This window comes from Saccopteryx bilineata, chromosome 5, assembly GCF_036850765.1.
Source record: "Saccopteryx bilineata isolate mSacBil1 chromosome 5, mSacBil1_pri_phased_curated, whole genome shotgun sequence".
Taxonomy (NCBI): domain Eukaryota; kingdom Metazoa; phylum Chordata; class Mammalia; order Chiroptera; family Emballonuridae; genus Saccopteryx; species Saccopteryx bilineata.
The window spans coordinates 264,832,660-264,854,850 of NC_089494.1; the positions used below are offsets into that span (position 1 = coordinate 264,832,660).

At 45.1% G+C, this 22,191-nt stretch overlaps 1 protein-coding gene across 2 annotated transcripts in view; it reads right to left on the reverse strand.

The window, feature by feature from the left end:
• FAM193A (family with sequence similarity 193 member A) overlaps positions 1 to 22,191 on the reverse strand; it is a 131,036-nt gene that overhangs the window by 107,477 nt on the left and 1,368 nt on the right. The gene's annotated exons all lie outside the window — the stretch shown is intronic.

A 22,191-nucleotide genomic window follows, 5' to 3' on the forward strand; every position in this document is an offset into this window, starting at 1 on the left:
GGGTAGGACTAGGAGAGCTCACCAAGCAGAGAGGGTAAGCAAAGCAAGAGTCAGAAGGAGAGCCAGGACAGTACCACAGAAAGGAAGGCAAGACAGTGCCAGAAAGGTGGATATACTGTATGCACCCGGCTCAAAGGAGACCGGCCCAGGGAGCAACTACAGGACTTGGTCAGGAGTGATCGCTACATGACTTCTCGCAGGGTAGGTGAAAGCTGGCTGAGGGAGTAGGACAGGGACTGAGGGGGGAAGTAGAGGCAGCCAGTACTAACCAGTCCTATTAAGCACTGTTTCAAGCCACTTGGTGGCAACGGGTAGGAAAAAGAGATAAAGGTAACTTAGTGGTTAAGCAAGGTCAAGAGAAGGACTGAGGCCCTGGCCAGCTGGCTCAGCAGTACAGCATTGGCCCAGAATGTGGATGTCCCAGGTTCAATTCCCAGCCAGGGCACACAGGAGAAGCACCCATCTGCCTCTCCACCCCTCCCCCTCTCCTTCTTCTCTGTCTCTCTCTTCCCCTCCCACAGCCAAGGCTCCATTGGAGCAAAGTTGGCCCGGGCACTGAGGATGGCTCTGTGGCCTCCACCTCAGGCACTAGAATGGCTCCGGTCACAATGGAGCAATAATGCCCCAGATGGGCAGAGCATCGCTCCCTGGTAGGCATGCCGGGTGGATCTCAGTTAAGTGCATGTGGGAGTCTGTCTCTGCCTCCCCACTTCTCACTTTGGAAAAAGTACAAAAAAAAAAAAAAAAGTGAGAAGGACCGAGATGGAAGGGACAATGGGGAACTCAAAAATCTGAAGGCTAAGGAAAATAACCCAGTAGACGAGGGACTATTAGAGACCCAGAGAGAAAAGACAGGGAGGTTTTGAAGAGACCTTGAGATAATGCACTCACACATAAATTTTGCAGTGAGTTTCCATGGGTTAGCAGACTCAGTCAAATATATCAGTTAAGAACCCCCGGAGTATAGAATTAACCCTGGAAAAAAGGACATATTCTTTCTTCCAAATCAGAAGACAAAGTAGACAACAGATTTCAGAAGAAACAGGAGAAAAGGAAAGAACTTCAGAAGCTCCCACTGAGGAGCCTGGATCCCACAGCCCCGTGTTCTGAGCATGTCCAACATGCCGAGGAAGCCACACAGCACGGTTTAGAAGACACCATTCCAACAGACCAGGGGTTACAACCCAGTCTAAGTGCTCTGGCTGAGGTAGGGACAGACACCAAGGGAACCCAGAAGGAAGGCAACAGCCCGGCCAAGGATGGTGACAGGGACAGCGCAGGACCTCCTCTTATTTTTTTTTAAAAGATTTTATTCATTCACTTTTTAGATAGGAGAGAAAGAGAGAGAGAGAGAGAGAGAGAAGGGAGAAGGAGCAGGAAGCATCAACTCCCATATGTGCCTTGGCCAGGCAAGCCCAAGTTTTTGAACTGGTGACCTCAGCGTTCCAGGTTGACGCTTTATCCACTGCACCACCACAGACCAGGCTTTTTATTTTTTTTAATTTAAAGACTGACCTCCTCTTAGCGAGGACAGCAATTAGTGGGCAGAGAGGGAGACCCTGCACTGGAGGACGAGCACCAACAAAGGCTCAGGCGAGGCCAAGGCCCATCCCACTGCACCCCAGCGGAACACAACTGCTCTAGAGCCAGACACAGGGGCCACGGCACAGAACAGCAAAGCGGGAGAAAGCGCAGAGCCAGGAGGAGATCCCCACCACTGGCCCGGTCTGGCAGGCCAGTCACGGGAGGAAGAGTGGGTGCAGGTGCCACCACAGAAAAGGGACGCCCAGAAGCTCAGACGGGGGGGGGGGCAGGCTAATGCGCAGAGAAGTGGAGCACAGCAGCTGGGTGCACTCAGACTGGCTCAGAAAACGTGCAGACCAGGTGGGAAGAAGCATCAGATTCACAGGAGGATTTTTAACTCATGTCACTACTGAAAAGTGATAAATGCTGCCAGGATTTCAAAGGGGCAAGAGGGGACACTAAGTCAATTTGGGACTCAGCTTACTAAGCTAGCAAATACTGTTTCAGCAGTAAATGTACTCTGTTGTCTGTCCAATTTTCAAGTTTACGAGTCTATGACTGGCCAACCCAGCATTTCAACTGGAGTACAGTAAGTCCTCACTTAACACCATCAATAAGTTCTTAGAAATTATGACTTTAAGTGGCATGATGTGGCTCCCAGACCCTTCTCAAAACAGAGCCAGCAAGCTGTGAACGCAGACCAGCACTGATTTCCAAAAACCCAGTCACTAAAATATTTTCTAGAATATTCCGCTTGGGTTGCTCTCCAAGAAGATACTGGTTTATCTCCAGCCACGTCCAAATCCTGCTCTAGGGTCCTGCTCCCTTGGTCTGTCTTCATGAGAATCCTCTTTCTGAGTCAACCTTGGCTACTTGGACGAGCTCACTGCCAGCCATGGTCTGGGCACCACCATCCACTGGGGCCCTTGGACCACAGGCTTTTGCATGAGGAACTTATTACAGATTCCTAAAGACATTTTTATTTCCCTGCCCCCTTCGGGAGTGGTACCATCTTGGGGTGCCTAGGGCCAGCTTTGGGGACAATCGAGTGTTTTGATAGACGTGCTTTTTACCCCCTTCAGTCCTCCTTCCCCAGTACTACACCAGACAGGCCACAAGGAGCATGATCAAGACCTTCGGGACTGGCCCTCCCCCAAGCTGTCCTAGCTTGTCTATGTTTACCGCCCACGGACTCCCAGCAGGCACCCCATGCTGTTCTGGGGTCCACCCTCCTCAGCCTGCAATTGTTGAATGGGCAAGAGCTGCCTCCAGGGAGGGCAGACACAAGCCAGGACCAGGTGCCTGCCTGAGATAGAAAGCCCCCATGGACATCCCTGCATCCCCTGCTTGGGCTGGGGGTTGGGAAGGAATCTCTCAGGCCCCCCTGTCCTGGCAGCAGTGTTGGAGGCTCCCTAGTGGTCTGCAAGGTCAACCCAGTGCCATGTGTTATAGGAAACTAGTAGGAAGAAGGGCCACCGCCAGCCACCTGCAGTCATTCAGCTGGCAAGGTGGCCCTCACTCGAGTGCTAGCCATGGTGACGAGAGTAATGTGTGGGGAATAAATAGACATTGTGACCTCTAAAAAAAAAAAAAAAAAAGTGGCATGATGTATGATAAACCCAATGTCACACTAAGCTAATTAATATAAATAAGAGTTTATATCAAACTTAACAAGTGTTAAGTTCCACCTGACCAGGCAGTGCCGCAGCAGACAGAGCGTCGGACATGGATGCAGAAGACCCAGGTTCAAAACCCTGAGGTTGCCTAAGTTGAGCACAGGCTCATCCAGCCTGAGTGTAGGATCATAGACATGACCCCATGGTAGCTGACTTGAGACCAAAGGTTGCTGATTTGAGCCCAAAGGTTGCTGGTTTGAGCAAGGGTTCACTCGGACTGTTGTAGTCCTTTCATACGGTCAAGGCACATATGAAAAAGCAATCAATGGGCCCTGGCTGGTTGGCTCAGTGGTAGAGCGTCGGCCTGGCGTGCAGAAGTCCCGGGTTTGATTCCTAGCCAGGGCACACAGGAGAAGCGCCCATCTGCTTCTCCATCCCTCCCCCTCTCCTTCCTCTCTATCTCTCTCTTCCCCTCTCGCAGCCAAGGCTCCTTTGGAGCAAAATTGGCCCCGGGCACTGAGGACGGCTCTGTGGCCTCTGCCTCAGGCACTAGAATGGCTCTGATTGCAGGAGAGCAATGCCCCAGATGGGCAGAGCATCAGCCCCTGGTGGGCATGCCGGGTGGACCCCGGTCGGGCACATGCGGGAGTCTGACTGCCTCCCCGTTTCCAGCTTCGGAAAAATACAAAAAAAAAAAAAAAAAGAAAGAAAAAGAAAAAGCAATCAATGAACTAAGGTGCCACAATGAATTGATGCTTCTCATCTCTCTCCTTTCCTGTCTGTCCTTATCTGTCCCTCTGTCTGTCACAAAAAAAATACAACTTAAGTTCCTATAGAGTGTTTCTAGTCACAAAAACACCAAACTTCTATAAATAAAGACCCAAAGCACTTCTAATATTAATTGATTAAATATTAAAATCAATGTGAACTGTATATGCATTTAAGAAAGATAATAAAAACAAGCAGGATAATGATCTTCCAACCTGTGTTCCAGTTCAGCGTCATGGCTGCCAGTCTGTCCTGGCAGCTCAGGGCACATGGCGGGACCCCACCCCAGATGGGACACCCTTCCATCTCAGGGCCACACTCGCTCACACCGGGACAATGTAAACAGCCATTTACCTCACGGGCACATGGCTGGGTTGTGGGAGGAAACCGTAGGACCAGATAAACCCATCTGGACACAGGAGGACATGCACACTCCACATAGGCAGGGCCAGGCCAGGAATCGATTTTCCCCTCCATCAACGCTGTAACTTAACAATGTTGAAGAAAATGTTTTTCGAGGACCTGCTATACTGGTGTGGGCATCTGTAAACATGCAAACAACGCACAGTTCAACTCAGTTTGTGGAAGGACATGCAATCATAATGACTAATCAACAGAGCCAACCTTCCTATTATTCTTGTTTAAAACTTGAGATACAGCTGGACCAGGTGGTGGCGCCGTGGATAAGAGTGTCAACCTGGAATGCTGAGGACCCAAGTTTAAAACTCTGAGGTTGCCAGCTTGAGTGTGGGCTCACCAGCTTGAGCACAGGCTCACCAGCTTGAGCATGGGGAAGCTGGCTTGAGTGTGGGATCACAGACATGACGCTATGGTTGCTGGCTTGAGCCCGAAGGTCACTGGCCTGATGCGCACGGTCACTGGCTTGAGCAAGGAATCACTGGACTAGAGAGGCCCCCGGTCAAGGCACATGAGAGGCCATCAATGAACGAAGGTGCCATAACTACGAGTTAATGCAGTGGTAGTCAACCACGCACTAGTGGGCGTTCCAGCTTTCATGGTGGGCGGTTGCAGAGCAACCAAAGTATAAATAAAAAGATAGATTTAACTATAGTAAGCTGTTTTATAAAGATTTATTTATTCTGCCAAACTTAGCGAAAATCTGACATAAAGTACTTGGTAAGTAATTATTATTATATGCTTTAACTTGCTGTAACTCTGCTTTATAAATTTTATAAAGTAGGCCCTGGCCGGTTGGCTCAGTGGTAGAGCGTCGGCCTGGCATGCAGGAGTCCCAGGTTTGATTCCTGGCCACGGCACACAGAAGAAGCGCCCATCTGCTTCTCCACCCCTCCCTCTCTCCTTCCTCTCTGTCTCTTTCTTCCCCTCCCGCAGCCAAGACTTCATTGGAGCAAAGTTGGCCTGGGCACTGAGGATGGCTCTGTGGCCTCTGCCTCAGGTGCTAGAATGGCTCCGGTTGCAACAGAGCATCGCCCCCTGGTGGGCATGCCGGGTGGATACCGGGCGGGGGCATGTGGGAGTCTGTCTGACTGCCTCCCCGTTTCTCACTTCAGAAAAATACAAAAAAGAAAATTTTTTATAAAGCAAAGTTACTTCCCTTCCTTTTTTTTTTTTTTAATTTATTTATTTTATAGAGACAGAGAGTGAGTCAGAGAGAGGGATAGACAGGGACAGACAGACAGGAACGGAGAGAGATGAGAAGCATCAATCATTAGTTTTTCGTTGTACATTGCAACACCTTAGTTGTTCATTGATTGCTTTCTCATATGTGCCTTGACCACGGGCCTTCAGCAGACCGAGTAACCCCTTGCTGGAGCCAGTGACCTTGGGTTCAAGCTGGTGGGCTTTCACTCAAACCACATGAGCCCACGCTCAAGTTGGCGACCTCGGGGTCTCGAACCTGGGTCCGCTGCATCTCAGTCCGATGCTCTATCCACTGCGCCACCGCCTGGTCAGGCGTTACTTCCCTTCTTTATAAATCACCATTACTGTGGAACCTGTGAGAGGTTAGAAAATTTTACTACTAACAGAGATACAGAAGTGGGCGGTAGATATAAAAAGATTGACTACCCAGAGTTAATGCTTCTAATCCCTCTCCCTTCCTGTCTTTCTGTCTCTCTCACATGTGCAATAAATAAATAAATAAGATAAAATTAAGATATAATTGACTATTTTTTAAAGGAAGAGAAAATATTGACAGTAATTATAATTTAAGCCAGTTAATAAGTGATGCCGTTTTTTATTTTTTAAAAAACAGAAAACAGCCTGACCAGGCGGTGGCGCAATGGATAGATGTTGGACTGGGATGCGGAAGACTCAGGTTCAAGACCCCGAGGTCGCCAGCTTGAGTGCGGGCTCATCTTATTTGAGCAAAAGCTCACCAGTTTGGACCCAAGGTCGCTGGCTTGAGCAAGGGGTTACTTGGTCTGCTGAAGGCCCGCAGTCAAGGCACATATGAGAAAGCAATCAATGAACAACTAAGGCGCCACAACGAAAAACTGATGATTGATGCTTCTCATCGCCCTGGGTTCCTGTCTGTCCCCATCTATCCCTCTCTCTGTCTCTGTAAAAAACAAACAACAAAAAAAAAACAAAAACAGAAAATAACAGTATAAGCATGATCAAGAATTCATTCATAACCTGACTAGGCAGTGGCACAGTGGATAGAGTGTGGACAGACCAACAGGTCCGGGAGACTAAGGACCCAGGTATGAAACCCTGAGGTTGCCGGCTCGAGCGGGTCACTGGCTTAAGCGAGGGATCATACACATGACCCCAAGGTCACTGGCTTGAGCAAGGGGTCCAGAGGCGGATTTAACAATGGGCACACTAGGCACACGCCCTGTGCCCCAACTTCTGAAAGCCTCGCAAAACCCCAACTTTACTCTTTTTTCTAATATAAGGGGCTCAATATTTTCTTCTGCATCTGGGGTCTCAACTGACCTTAATCCACCTCTGAAGGGGTCACTGGCTCGGTTGAAGCCCTGCAGTCAAGGCACATATGAGAAAACAATCAATGAACAACTAAGGTGCCGCAACAAAGAATTGATGCTTCTCATCTCTCTTCCTTCCTGTCTATCTGTCCCTGTCTGTGTCTCTCTCTCTCTCACTCTCTCTTTAAAAAAAATAAAAGAAAAAGAATTCACTTACATAATCTCTTTATCCTAAGCAACCAAACAGCTTTGGCAAGGAGCTGTTATCCATGAGGAGTGCACCCGCATTGACAGGCCTCCCTCAGTAGCCGCTTAAGGACTACGCTCTCAGCAGGAACTTGTACAGTACATCTGTCTACTCTGCTGGGCTATTTTCACCACAGATGAATAAATAACTGCCATGCATTTCTAGAGAAAAGAATTAGTTTGTAGCAAACTACTAACTAATAATTTCACCAAATATTAGCATAAATATAAAATTACTATCACACTTTAAACATGATTCATTAGCCTTTGTATGGCTTCCTTAAGGAAAATAAAACTCTTCCTTTTTCATAGATAAGGCAGCTATAAAGGATAAAAATTAAAATTATGGGCCTGACAAGTAATGGCTCAGTGGATACAAGCTGACCCAGATGCTGAGGTCACCAGCAAGATCCCCGTTCAAGGCATATATGAGAGGCAATCAATGGCTGCACAACTAAAGTACAACGAACGAGCTGATGCTTCTTTCTCTCTCTCCCCTCTAACAAACAACCAAATAAAATAAAGTAAAAATTCTGCGCTACTAAATGCAATGTGGTATCTCAGATTTAGTACATCAATGAAAAATTTAGTGAAGTCCAAATTAAGTCTGCAGTTAATAATATGGCAGCAATTTTTAACTCTTAGCTTTGACAAATACACCAAAGTTGTGTAAGACATCATTATTAGGGAAAGTGGGTGGAGGGAATATGGGAACTGTCTAGATTAACTTGGCAACTTTTCTCTAAGTCCAAAATTATTTCAAAGTATAAGTCTGTTTTGCCCTGGCTGGGGAGCTCAGTTAGAGCACCTTTCCAATATGCCGAGGTTGCAGGTTCAACCTGCAGTCAGGACACAAACAAGAATCGACCAATGAATGCATACTTAAGTAGAACAACAAATTGATGTTCCTCTTTCTCTCTCTCTCTCCCTCCACTCCCACCCCCAACTTTCTTTAAAATCAATCAATTGAATGAATAAATGAATGAATGAATGAATGTGTGGTGGGCTCATAAGCTACAAGTTATTCAATTTCAACTCACACTAGCTAAACTCTCTCTAAAATAAAGACAGCTTGCATCTCCATGCTAGTGTATTCCACAAATGAGTTCAGAAACCTGTAGGTCAAAAACATCCCACGAGGAGAACTCTACAATGCAAGAGCGTCCTGTACTATACCAAATAGAAAGTCAATTAGTAATGCTGCCAGGAAAAAAGGTCTCAAGTTAATAAGTGTATTTCACATATACATTACAATTAGAAGTTAACATATAAACATAATGACTAATCAAGAAGCTATCTATTAAGAAACCCACTTCGGCCAGACCTATGGTGGCGCAGTGGATAAAGTGTCAACCTGAAACGTTGAGGTCACTGGTTCAAAACCCTGGGCTTGCCTGGTCAAGGTACATATGGGAGTTGACGCTTCCCGCTCCTCTCCCTTCTCTTCTCTCTCCTCTCTAAATGAATAAATTCAAAAAAATTAAAAAGAAAAAAAGAAACCTACTTCAATTAAAATTATACAGGTAGGTTAAAGTAAAAAGAATAAAATATATGCCATGCCTACACTAATTAAAGGAAAGCTGGGGGAAAAACGGAAAGAAAGCTGGAGTGGTTGTTAGTATCAAAGTGAACTTCAGAGCTAAACAAAGTACTAGGAATTAGAGGGACATAACTTAACAGAAAGAATCAATTCACCAAAAAGATATTATAACTTTAAATATATATTGACTAGGCCCTGGTCAGTTTGCTCAGCGGTAGAGCATCAGCCTGGCATGTGGAAGTTCCAGATTCGATTCCCAGTCAGGCAAACAAGGGAAGTTACCTTCTGCTTCTCCACCCCTCCCTCTTCTCTTTCTCTCTCCTCTCTTCCCACTGCCAGTTTGACTGGCTCCAGTAAGCTGGCCCCGAGCACTGAGGATGGCTCCTTAGCCTCACCTCAGGCCCTAAAATGGCTCAGCGGCCAAGAAACAGAACAATGGCCCCAGATGGGCAGAGCATCAGCGTCAGATGGGGGTTTCTGGGTGGATCCTGGTCGGAGCACATGCAAAGGTCTGTCTCTCTGCCTCTCTGCCTCTCACTTAATTAGAAAAAAGAAAAAAGAAAGAAATATATATTATATTTACCAAATAACAGAACAAACATGAATAAAAACTAAAAAAGTAGGGCAAAAACAAGTCCACACCTTTAGTCAGACTTCAACACTTCTCTCTCAGCAGCTGACAGACTAACACACAAAACTCAGCAAGACGGAGAATTGAAAATCTCACTACCAAACTGGATCTTATATTCAGATAACACTTCATTCAATATACATGTTCTAAGTGTATAAGTAATATTCACCAAAATAGTCCATAAAATTTAAACTGTTACAAAGAAATAAAAACACACAAAATATGTTCTCTGACCATATTGAAGTTAGACTAGAACTCAGTAACAGAATGATAACAGGAAATTTAAACAACATACTTCTAAATAACCCATGAGTCAAAGAGCAGATTCAAGGGAAATTAAGATATTTTAAGCTGAATGAAACTGAAAGTACAATAAAACAATTATTTGTGGGATACCAGTAAAGTATGGCTTAGATGGAAGTTTACAGCGCTGAATATATGTATTAGAAAAGACATATGGTTTCAAATCAATAACTAAGCTTATAACTTAAATTAGAAAAGAGCCCTGGCCAGATAGCTCAGTTGATGAGAGCACTGTATCAAAGCACAGAGCCTGCCTGTTTGACCCCTGGTCAGAGCACATGCAGATGCAGACTGATGTTCCTGTCTCTCTCTCTTTCTCTCTCTCTCCTTTCCTCTCTCTCTAAAATCAATAAAATAAATATTTTTTAAAAAGTTAAAAAGAATACTATGCCATTACCAAGAATGATATATGTTTAAGGTTTATTCCAGGAATGCAATGCCAAAATCAATGTGATCTACCAAATTAACATTTTAACTAAGAAGGATAACATGAGCCTGACCAGTGATGGTGCAGTGCACAGACCATCAGCCTGGACACTGAGGCCCCAGGTTCGAGACTCCAAGTTTGCTGGCTTGAGCACAAGCTGACCAGCTTGAGAGTGGGATCATTAACATGATCCCATGACCACTGGCTTGTAACCCAAGGTCACTGGCTTGAGCAAGGACTGGCTTGGCTGGAGCCCCGTGGTCAAGGCACATATGACAAAGAAATGAATGAACTAAATAAACATCAACTACAAGTTGATGTTTCTTGTCTTTCTCCCTTCCTATCTGTCTCCTTCTCTCTCTTTCTCATGCAAACTAAAAAATATAAATATAAAATAACATGATCATATCAATTGATTCAAAAAAGCATTTGACAAAATCCAACATCCATTAATAAAACTCAGCAAAGTAAAAATAGACAAAAACTTGCCCTGGCCGGTTGGCTCAGCGGTAGAGCGTCGGCCTGGCGTGCGGGGGATCCGGGTTTGATTCCCGGCCAGGGCACATAGGAGAAGCGCCCATTTGCTTCTCCACCCCCCACGCCCCCTCCTTCCTGTGTCTCTCTCTTTCCCTCCTGCAGCCAAGGCTCCATTGGAGCAAAGATGGCCCGGGCGCTGGGGATGGCTCCTTGGCCTCTGCCCCAGGCGCTGGAGTGGCTCTGGTCGCGGCAGAGCGACGCCCCGGAGGGGCAGAGCATCGCCCCCTGGTGGGCAGAGCGTCGCCCCTGGTGGGCGTGCCGGGTGGATCCCGGTCGGGCGCATGCAGGAGTCTGTCTGACTGTCTCTCCCCGTTTCCAGCTTCAGAAAAATACCAAAAAAAAAAAAAGAAAAAAAAGAAAAAAACTTTTCTTTTTGTATTTTTCTGAAGTGAGAAACGGGGAGGCAGAGAGACAGACTCCCGCATGCGCCCAACTGGGATCCACCCGGCACGCCCACCAGGGGGCGATGCTCTGCCCATCTTGGCCATCGCTTCACTGCCATTGGAGTCATTCTAGTGCCTGAGGCAGAGACCATGGAGCCATCCTCAGTGCCCGGGTCAACTTTGCTCCAATGGAGCCTTGGCTGTGGGCGGGGAACAGAGAGACAGAGAGGAAGGAAAGGGGGAGGGGTGGAGAAGCAGATGGGCGCGTCTCCTGTGTGCCCTGGCCCGGAAACAAACCCGGGACTTCCACAGGACTGGTCGATGCTCTACCGCTGAGCCAACAGGCCAGGCCTTAAAAAGATTTTATTGATTTTAGAGAGGAAAGCGAGCGAAAAAAGGGGGAAGGAGCGGGAAGCATCAACACATAGTAGCTGCCTCTCATATGTGCCTTGACTGGGCAAGCCCAGTTTTGAACCAGGACCTGAGCATTCCAGGTCAATGCTTTATCCACTGTGCCACCACAGGTCAGGTGAAAGGAACTTTCTTTCATTTTTAAAGATTTTATTGATTTCACGGAAGTAGGGGGAGTGGGACGAGAAGTATTTGCTTCACTCTATCATCAGTTACTTGTCGTATGTGCCTTGACTGGACAAGCCCAGGGTTTCAAACTGGCAACCTCAGCATTCAAGGTCTGTACTCTGTCCACTGCACCACGACGGGCCAGGCATGAAAGGAACTTTCTTAACCTGGTAATGGGCAGCTACAAAAAAATCTACAGCCAACAGCATCTTCATAATGAATGACTGAATGTTTTCCCTCTAAAATCAGGAAAAGGAAATTGTACTAAGGCGTTCAAAAATGAAAAACAAGAGAAAAGGTCACTATTCACAGAAAACATGATTGTCTACACAGAAAATCCCAATGAATCCACATAAAAATCCTCAGAATATATGATTTTAGCAAGATCAAATGATAGAAGATATACACAAAAATTAATTATACAGTGTGTCCGTAAAGTCATGGTGCACTTTTGACCAGTCACAGGAAAGCAACAAAAGACAATAGAAATGTGAAATCTGCACCAAATAAAAGGAAAACTCCCCCAGTTTCATACCTATTCAGTGCAGTTTGATATGAGCTCTATTTGTTGCCCTACACACATCCAACAATAGTGAAGTTCTTGCCACACATAGGTAAGGACATCTGGTGTAACAGTAAATAACGTCTGTGATTCTCTGTTTTAAGTGATTAATGTCATTGATACGTTCAATGTACACATGTTGTCTCACATAACTCCAAAAGTAAAAGTCTAAGGGCATCAGATCCGGGGATCGTGGTGGCCATGGCTTGACAGAACCCCTGCCTATCCACCGCCGGGGGAATGTTCTTTCCAGAAACTCACGAACAATGGTGACGTAGTGTGGAGGAGCATCGTCCTGTTGAAAGATGACACCTTCTGGAAATTGTGGCACTGAATACAATTCCAACATGTCAAGATAGGACTTTGCCGTCACAGACTGCTCCGCAAAAAAAAATGGACCTATCACCTTATCATGCATCAGGGCCACATCACACGTTCACTTTAGGGGTGTTACGTTCGTACGCAACGTAGGCATGAGGATGTTCAGCAGCCCATATTCGGACGTTATGGCGATGAACATGTCCACAGATATGGAAGGTCGCCTCATCGCTAAACACAATCTTCTGCAAAAATCTTGCATCATTGTTGATCTCATGAAGCATATCTGTAGCAAATGAGCATCGTGTGGGTCTATCCACCAGTTTGATAGTGTGCAACAGCCGCAATTTGTACCCCATAAAACAGAGAGATTTCTTTAACACCTTATGAACTGTAGTCTTGCTTAGGTGTAATTGTCGAGCACACGCATGCACAGATTTTTTAGGGTTCTTTAGGTAGCTATCCCGTATAGCCTCTACAGACTCATCACTGACTGATGGCTACCAGAACGGGGTTTCTCCACCAAACTGCCAGTTTCCTTCAACTGCTTATCCCACCGAGTCATGTTATTCCTATGTGGTGGCGCTTCGTTATAAACACGCCGATATTCACGTTGCACTTTGGTCACGGATTCGAATTTAGCAAGCCACAAAACACACTGAACTTTCCTCTGTACTGTCCACATCTCGACTGGCATGCCGTGAGCTGCTCCACTGTATACACGGTGTTACGTCATCATCTGCGCATGTGCACATGCTGCCACATCATCCTACAGAAACTGGGAGGGTTTTCTTTTTTATTTGGTGCAGATTTCACATTTCTATGGTCTTTTGTTGCTTTCCTGTGACCGGTCAAAAGTGCACCATGACTTTATGGACACACTGTATTTCTATATACTAGCAATAAATAAATGGAAACTTTAAAAAACACCCATTTGCAAACAAAAAAATGAAATAGTTATATATAAACCTAACAAAACATTAACAGGATCTGTGTGCTGAAAACTACAAAACACTGATGAAAGAAATCCGACACATTACTTGTCAAATATATCTCAATTTATTTTTATTTTTTTTTTTTTATATTTTATTTATTAATTTTTAGAGAGAGAGGAGAGAGAGAGAGAGAGAAGGGGAGGGAGGAGCAGGAAGCATCAACTCCCATATGTGCCTTGACCGGGCAAGCCCAAGGTTTCGAACCAGCAACCTCAGTGTTCCAGGTCGACGCTTTATCCCACTGCGCCACCACAGGTCAGGCATTTTTTTTTTTTTTTTTTTAATTTTTTTTTTAAATATTCTTTTTTGTTTTTTTTAAATTTTATTTATTCATTTTAGAGAGGACAGAGAGAGACAGAGAGGGAGAGAGAGAGACAGAGAGAGAAGGTGGGGAGGAGCTGGAAGCATCAACTTCCATATGTGCCTTGGCCAGGCAAGCCCAGGGTTTTGAACCGGCGACCTCAGCATTTCCAGGTCGATGCTTTATCCACTGCGCCACCACAGGTCAGGCTCAATTTAAAATAAAAAGAAATTGAAGATGACCAAATAGATACATACCGTGTTCATGGATTGGAAGAGTCAACAGTAAATATGTCAATTCTCTACAAAATTGATCTATAAAGCTATTCCAATTAAACCCCAGAAAAATTATTTGTAGATATAGGCAAGCTGATTCTAAAATGTATGGAAAAGCAAAACAAAAAATAGCCAAAACAAAATATTTTAAGTTGGAGAAATCACCTTGCCCAATTTTAAGACTCAGAGTAATTAAGACAGTATGGTAGACAATGGGATAGTCCCAGAGAACTATGGAATAGAAGACAGTTCAGAAATAGCTCACATAAATAAGGTTATTTTATTTCTGACAAAGGGGAAAAGTCAATTTAATGAATAAAGGATATCCTTTCAACAAATGGGTTTGAAAAGGGGAAGAGGGAAAGGGGGGGAAAAGGGGAGAGGAGAAAAGGGGGAGAGAGGAAAAGGAGAGAAGGGAAAAGGGAGAGAGGGGGAGAGAGAGAGAGAGAAGCATTCATGTTGTTCCACTTAGTTGTGCATTCATTGGTTGCTTCCCATATGTGCTCGTACGAGGGATCAAACCCCCAACCATGGTTGGTATTTGGGGATGACAATCTAACCAACTGCGCTGACTGGCCAGGCCTGACATCCATATATATATATATTTTTAAATCCCTACCTGGACTTGATACCTTTCACAAAATTGATTCAAAATGAATCACAGATCTAGGCAGTTGCTGCTAGAGCCTGTCCACCATCTATATCCCCCAGGGTGAATTATTTCCCTTCACTCCAATAAAATTTTATCACAATGTTAAAACTTTTAAAATAATGAATCATAGATGTAAATGTGAAACTATTAAATTTTTTAGAACATAGGAAAAAACTTGATAACCTGAGGTTTTAGAAAACAGTTCTTAAGACATGACACCAAAAAAGTATAATCCATAAAATAAAACTGTTTTTTGCAAACAGTTAATAAGATAAAAAGACAAGTTACAAACTGGAACAAATGTTTGCAAATCACAAATAAATAAATGTCAAATAATAAAACCCATGAAAAGTGTTCAGTATTAGTAACTGTCAGGGAAATACAAATTAAAACCATGATGCCACTACATACCTATCTATTACACTGGTTACAATAAAAACTACTGACAACGTCCAGAGCTATTAGGGTGTAGACCAACTAGCACTCTCAAACAACACTGGTGGAAGTCAAAATGGTACAGCCACTCTGGAAAATAGTTCACCGGCTTCTTACGTTACCATATAACCCAGCTCCCAAAGCTTGGTATTTAAACCAAGAAATTAAAATTTACTTTCACACAAAAACCTGTAGACAGATATTTATAGCAACTCTATTTATTATTACTAAAACCTGAAAAGAACTCCAATGACTACCAACTGGAAGACACATACCTGTGATACATTCATACAATGGAATACTACTCGCCAGTAAAAACGACATGCACTGATGACATGCAACAGAAGAACCTCAAAGTGACTAGGCTGAGTGAAATAAACCACTCTACATATTGCCCTGGCCTGCCAGCTCTGTTGGTTCAAGTGTCCTCAAGGTTGTGGGTTCCATCCTGGTCAGGGCACAATCAAGAAACAACCAGCCTGACCAGGTGGTAGCACAGTGGAGAGAGCTTTGGACTGGGATGCGTAGGACCCAGGTTCGAGACCCCGAGGTCGCCAGCTTGAGCGCGGGCTCATCTGGTTTGAGCAAAGCTCACCAGCTTGGACCCAAGGTCGCTGGCTCCAGCAAGGGGTTACTCGGTCTACTGAAGGCCCGCGGTCAAGGCACATATGAGAAAGCAATCAATGAACAACTAAGGTGTCACAATGAAAAACTGATGATTGATGCTTCTCATCTCTCTCTGTTCCTGTCTGTCTGTCCCTATCTATCTATCCCTCTCTGACTCTCACTCTGTCTCTGTAAAAAAAAAAAAGTTAAATACTATGTGATTTCATTTATATGACTTCTCCAAAAAAACAAAAATCATACTAACAAAGTACTGGCCAGCAAAAGTTTAAGGGTTGAGAGAGTAGAAAGGCACAGGGAACATGAGGAAGCTTTGGTAGATAATGACACTACTCTGCATCCAGACTGTGGCAGTAGATACATAAATCTACATATGTGTTAAAAAATCCAAAGAACTGTGCACTTTAAAATAATAATTTTGGCCCTGGCCAGTTGGCTCAGTGGAAAAGAGCACTGACCCACATGCAGCCATCCCAGGTTCAATCCCTGGTCAGGGCACACATGAGAAGTGACCATCTGCTTCTCCACCTCTCCCTCTTCCCCTTCTCTCCTACTTCCCCTCCCAGAGTTAGTGGCTTGATTGCTTCGAGCATCAGCCCTAGGCGCCAAGGATAGCTTAGCTGGTCCAAGCGTTGGCCTTAGGCACTGAGGATAGCACGGCTGATTCAAGCATTGGCCCCAGATGGGGTGCATGTGGGAGTCTTGTCTATCTCTCTTCCTTTTACTTAAAAAATTAATAATAATGAAATAAAATATCAACTTTAAGCCCTAGCCATATAGCTCAGTTAGAGCATCATCCAAATACACCAAGGTCATAGGTTAAATCCCAGGTCAGGGCACAGACAAGAGTCAACCAATGAATAAATAAATAAGTAGAACAGCAAATTGATGTTTTCTTCTCTCTCTCTTCCTCTCTTTCTAAAATAATTAATATATACATATGAATGTTACTGTATGTTAATTTTTTTAATTAGCTCACAATCAAACCATTTAGAAAAACTATCTGGCAGTATAAAGTCAATTAAATAGTGCTGAAATGAGTATGTCCACCAAAGACATGTACAAGAATGTGCATATGTGCTTGGTTCATATCAGCCTTAAAATAAAGTAATCTAAGCCCTGGCCAGATACCTCAGTTGGTTAGAATATCATCCCCAAACAAAGTTTGTGCGTTCAATCCCCAATAAGAACACATAGAGAAACAGATTGATGTTTCTGTCTGGCTCTCTCCCCCTTCTCTCTCTCTCAAATTAATTAGGCCCTGGACAGTGGCTCAGTGGATAGTGTCGGCCTGGCATATGGACGTCCTGGGCAGGGCACACAAGAGAAGCAACCATCTGCTTCTCTCACTCTCCCCCTCCCCCTTCTTTCCTTCTTCTCCTCCCGCAGGTTCAATTGGTTCGAGCATCAGTCCAGGCACTGAAGATAACTTGGCTGGGCTGAGTGCATGAGCCTCAGGTGCTAAAAGTAGCTCGGTACTTGAGCATCAGCCCCAGACAGGGTTGCTGGGTGGATCCCCAGTGGGGGCACATGTGGGAGTCTGTCTCTCTATCTCCCCTTCTCTCACCTAAAAAATAAATTTTAAAAAAAGTAACCTTCCCGGCCAGGGCACACAGGAGAAGCGTCCATTTGCTTCTCCACCCCTCCACCGCGCTTTCCTCTCTGTCTCTCTCTTCCCCTCCCACAGCCAAGGCTCCATTGGAGCAAAGATGGCCCGGTCGCTGGGGATGGCTCTGTGGCCTCTGCCTCAGGCGCTAGAGTGGCTCTGGTCGCAACATGGCGACGCCCAGGATGGGCAGAGCATCGCCCCCTGGTGGGCAGAGCATCGCCCCTGGTGGGCGTGCTGGGTGGATCCCGGTCGGGCGCATGCGGGAGTCTGTCTGACTGTCTCTCCCTGTTTCCAGCTTTCCAGCTTCAGAAAAAAAAAAAAAAAAGAATAAAATAAAAAAGTAACCTAGGCCTGACCTGTGGTGGCGCAGTGGATAAAACATCGACCTGGAATGCTGAGGTCGCCAGTTCAAAACCCTGGGCTTGCCTGGTCAAGGCATGTATGGGAGTTGACGCTTCCTGCTCCTCCCCCTTCTCTCTCTCTCTTTCTCTCTCTCTCCTAAAATAAATAAATACTTTGTTTAAAAAAAAAAAAAAAGTAACCTAAGTATCCATCAACATTAGGATGGATAATTATGTAACATGCACACAACAGAAAACTGCATCCATGTAAAAGAATAATGAATTGCTACATCAACAACACTGACACATCTAGAAACAATGTTAAGTGAAACAGCACTAGCACAGAGTACTTTTTTTTTTTCTTTTTTTTTGCATTTTCTTTTGCATTTTTCTGAAGCTGGAAACAGGGAGAGACAGTCAGACAGACTCCCGCATGCGCATGACCGGGATCCACCCGGCACGCCCACCATGGGGCGACGCTCTGCCCACCAGGGGGCGATGCTCTGCCCATCCTGGCCATGTTGTGACCAGAGCCACTCTAGTGCCTGAGGCAGAGGCCACAGAGCCATCCCCAGCGCCCGGGCCATTTTTGCTCCAATGGAGCCTTGGCTGCGGGAGGGGAAGAGAGAGACAGAGAAGAAGGTGTGGCGGAGGGGTGGAGAAGCAAATGGGCGCTTCTCCTGTGTGCCCTGGCCAGGAATCGAACCCGGGTCCTCTGCACGCTAGGCCGACGCTCTACCGCTGAGCCAACTGGCCAGGGCCAGAGTACTTTTGAATAAAATTTAAAAACAGGCAAAACGTATGAAAATAACAATAGGGATGACTATGAAAGGAGTACAAGGGAACATTCTAGGGCACTGGGAATATTCTTTATATTCTATATCCTGATATTGTGGTTACACAGGAGTCCACATACATGTAACACTGAGGCACAGAGGTGCTCCATGGCTGCACCAAATTATTGATCTCAGTTAAAGCACATGAGGCTCTAGATCAGAGGTCCCCAAACTTTTTACACAAGGGGCCAGTTCACTGTCCCTCAGACCGTTGGAGGGCCGGACTATAAAAAAAAACTATGAACAAATCCCTATGCACACTGCACATATCTTATTTTAAAGTAAAAAAACAAAACGGGAACAAATACAATATTTAAAATAAAGAACAAGTAAATTTAAATCAACAAACTGACCAGTATTTCAATGGGAACCATGCTCCTCTCACTGACCACCAATTAAAGAGGTGCCTTTTCCGGAAGTGCGGCGGGGGCCAGATAAATGGCTAGAGGGGGCGACATGCAGCCCACGGGCCGTAGTTTGGGGACCCCTGCTCTAGATCCTTCCCTGACCTACTCCTCAGGTCAATAATGCAAATGTGAACTACAGAGTTAGGACTAAACCTAGTTTTGTCATAGCAGCGATTTATACAACACAGGAAAGGCCTCTAAGTGCACCTCAAAGTACCCCAAGATCCTTAATCATACTATATAACCACAAGACACACTGATGGCCTTTAAACATTAACATTATCTCCCTCTTGCCACTTTTTCAGCAATGAAAAAGGACCTACATTATTACAAATGCCCCTACACTACAAGAGGTTTCTCTGACTTCAAAACTTCAATACCCACTGTTTGAAAATGTACTTCGATCGTTACCCCAAATGGCTTCCTTTTAGACATCTCTAACAGCATTGTAAAAATAGCCCTAAATTCCTGTTTGAACCCTCCATGAGTGTAAATTATATGTAATTTGATATTCCAACAGCTAGTGACATGTCAATTTCCATAAAAAATTCTGACTTTTGTAAACATGTATTACTTAATTTTGCACACTCACTCAGATAACAATTGTGATGGTCTCAATATTTTCATTTGTTATATAAAAACCTGTATGTTTTACTGTTAAAAGGTAGAAATAATCAAAATTAGTTTCATTTCAACAAGAGGTTCTGGTTAGGTAGCTCAGTTAGTTAGAGGGTCATCCTGATATGCCAACGTTGAGGGTTCAATTCCGGTCAGGGAGCATACAAGAATCAATCATTTAAATGGAAAAAAAATCAATGTTTGTCACTCTCTCTCCTCCCAACGTTCCTCTCTCTCTAAAGTCAATAAATAAATTTTAAAAAATTTAGTAATATCAGGTTGTTAATCAGTCACTTAAAAATGTTTTTATTTATTGTTTTTTTTTTTTAGAGAAAGCAAAAGGGAAGGAGAGGGGAAAAGGGAGAAGGAAAGGAAGAAGGAGGAGGAGGAGAAGTCATCAAAATCTCCACCACAAGACATTTTGATGTATACAGCATCAGACCTTCCTTTGCAAACATGTATGTACACACGGACATTTTACAAAAATGGGTCCACAGCCAGGCCTGTGGTGGCACAATGGATATAGGAATGCTGAGGTCACTGGTTCAAAACTCTGGGTTTGCCCAGTCAAGGTGCACACAACAAGCAAAGAACAACTAAAGTGAAGCCACAATGAGCTGATACTTCTCTCTCTGTAAAATCAATAAATCTTAAAAAAAAAAAAAAAGGATCCACAAACGTTTCCATTTTCTAAGCTTCTTTCTTCACTGAATACAACACTAACAGTATAAAAATATTATTTTAAAACAGAAATGCAAGCCTGACCTTGGCGGCGCAACGAATAAGGCATCGACCTGGAACACTGAGGCCACTGGTTCAAAACCCCAGGTCCGCCTGACCAGGTGGTGGCGCAGTGGATAGAGCGTGGGACTGAGATGCGGAAGGACCCAGGTTCGAGACCCCGAGGTCGCCAGCTTGAGCGCAGGCTCATCTGGCTTGAGCGAAGAGCTCACCAGCTTGGACCCAAGGTCGCTGGCTCCAGCAGGGGGTTACTCGGTCTGCTGAAGGCCCATGGTCAAGGCACATGTGAGAAAGCAATCAATGAACAACTAAGAAGTCGCAACGCGCAACGAGAAACTGATGATTGATGCTTCTCATCTCTCTCCGTTCCTGTCTGTCTGTCCCTGTCTATCTCTGCCTCTGTAAAAATAAAAAATAAAAATAAATTAAAAAAAATATTTAAAAAACCCCGGGTCTGCCCGGTCAAGGCACCTACCAGAAACCAACTACGAGTTGATGCTTCCCTCTACCCCCACCTTTCTCTCTCTCTCTCTCTCTCTCTCTCTTTCTTCTCTCTAAAATCAGTAAATATTTTTTAAAAACAGAAATGCAAAATAATAAGATATATTCATGGTATCTTTCACCTACCAACTTTCCATTTTGGGGCTAGCCCTTAATTGCCACATTCAGCAGACCACAAGGTTGTCAGCACAGCCTTGCCAAGACCCACGTCCATGGTGCTTACCCCACGTGTAGTTACCCCACTCCACAGGTGGGGAAAGCTTGATTAGTGACGCCCTGCAGCAGAGTCCCAAATAAAGTCCCGCCCAGCCTCCCTAACAGTAAGGATCATGTACACACCCAGCACTGGGCACCGAGCACTGTGTAAGCACCTTCCCTGCCTTCACTTGTTTAACTCTGACAATCACCTGAGGAACGGGGTGCACATGACTTGGAGTCTTGGACTGAGGCAGCTGAGGCTGACACCATGCCTGAGGGCACAGAGCCTACCAAGTGTTTGCCCCCAAGCTTTGTGTACCAGGGTTCTGCGGTGGGCATCGCTCCCATTTCTTTGTAGAAGCCACGCAAGTGCACAAACGCCCTCCTTGCCTCCACAGCCACCTTGATGAAGGTGGTCCTGGGTCTAACACTCAGCACAGTGCCCAGCACACAGCTTGGTGGGGCTAAGACCCTCTGAGAATCAAGACAGTCCTTCCTGGCTGGCCTGTGGTGGGGCAGTGGACCGAGCGTCAACTTGGAACACTGAGGCTGCCGGTTTGAAACCCTGGGCTTGCCTGGTCAAGGCACACAGGTCAAGCAATCAATGAATAACTAAAGTGAAGTATCTGTGAGCTTATATTTCTCACTCCAATCCCACCATCTCCTCTCTCTGTAAAATCAATAAATAAAATCTTTAAAAATAAATAAATAAATAAATAACACTTCCTTCCCTCTCACTCCCCTTAGAAACCTTCCCTGGTGACCCTGTATGGAATGAAGAGCAGGAACCCCAGGAATCATAAGCCTTTCTGGGAAACACAAATTACTTTAGCTCAATATCGCAAAGTCAAAGGGAATCGTTAAAACCTGAAATAATGAAATGAGAGCCTAGTCTAAGGATGGCTGTTGCATCACCAGCCTGTTCTTTATTTAATCAGCAGAAAGGGGCATAGCTCATAACCAGCAACAGCAAATACTATCCACACTTCTGCAAAGGCAGACTCCCCCCCCCCCCGCCCACGCTCCCAGCAGCAAACAACACTGCTCTTAATTTACAGCCCCCCAACCCAAACACAGGAACTTCATCCTTGACCCCCCAAAAAAACACCTGTTTCACACTCCAGGGTGTAGGGCCAGGGCAACCTCTGGAGAATGTGAAGTCCAAGGGGTTTAGCCTGGGATCCTAAACAAACGGCACTGTGTCACCTAAAGACAACTGAACCACTGCGCTGACCACACTGCGGAGGGCGCGACAATCCTTTCCACTGAAAGCACCGCCCGCATCCATCACCCTGTCATCCTCACACCAGCC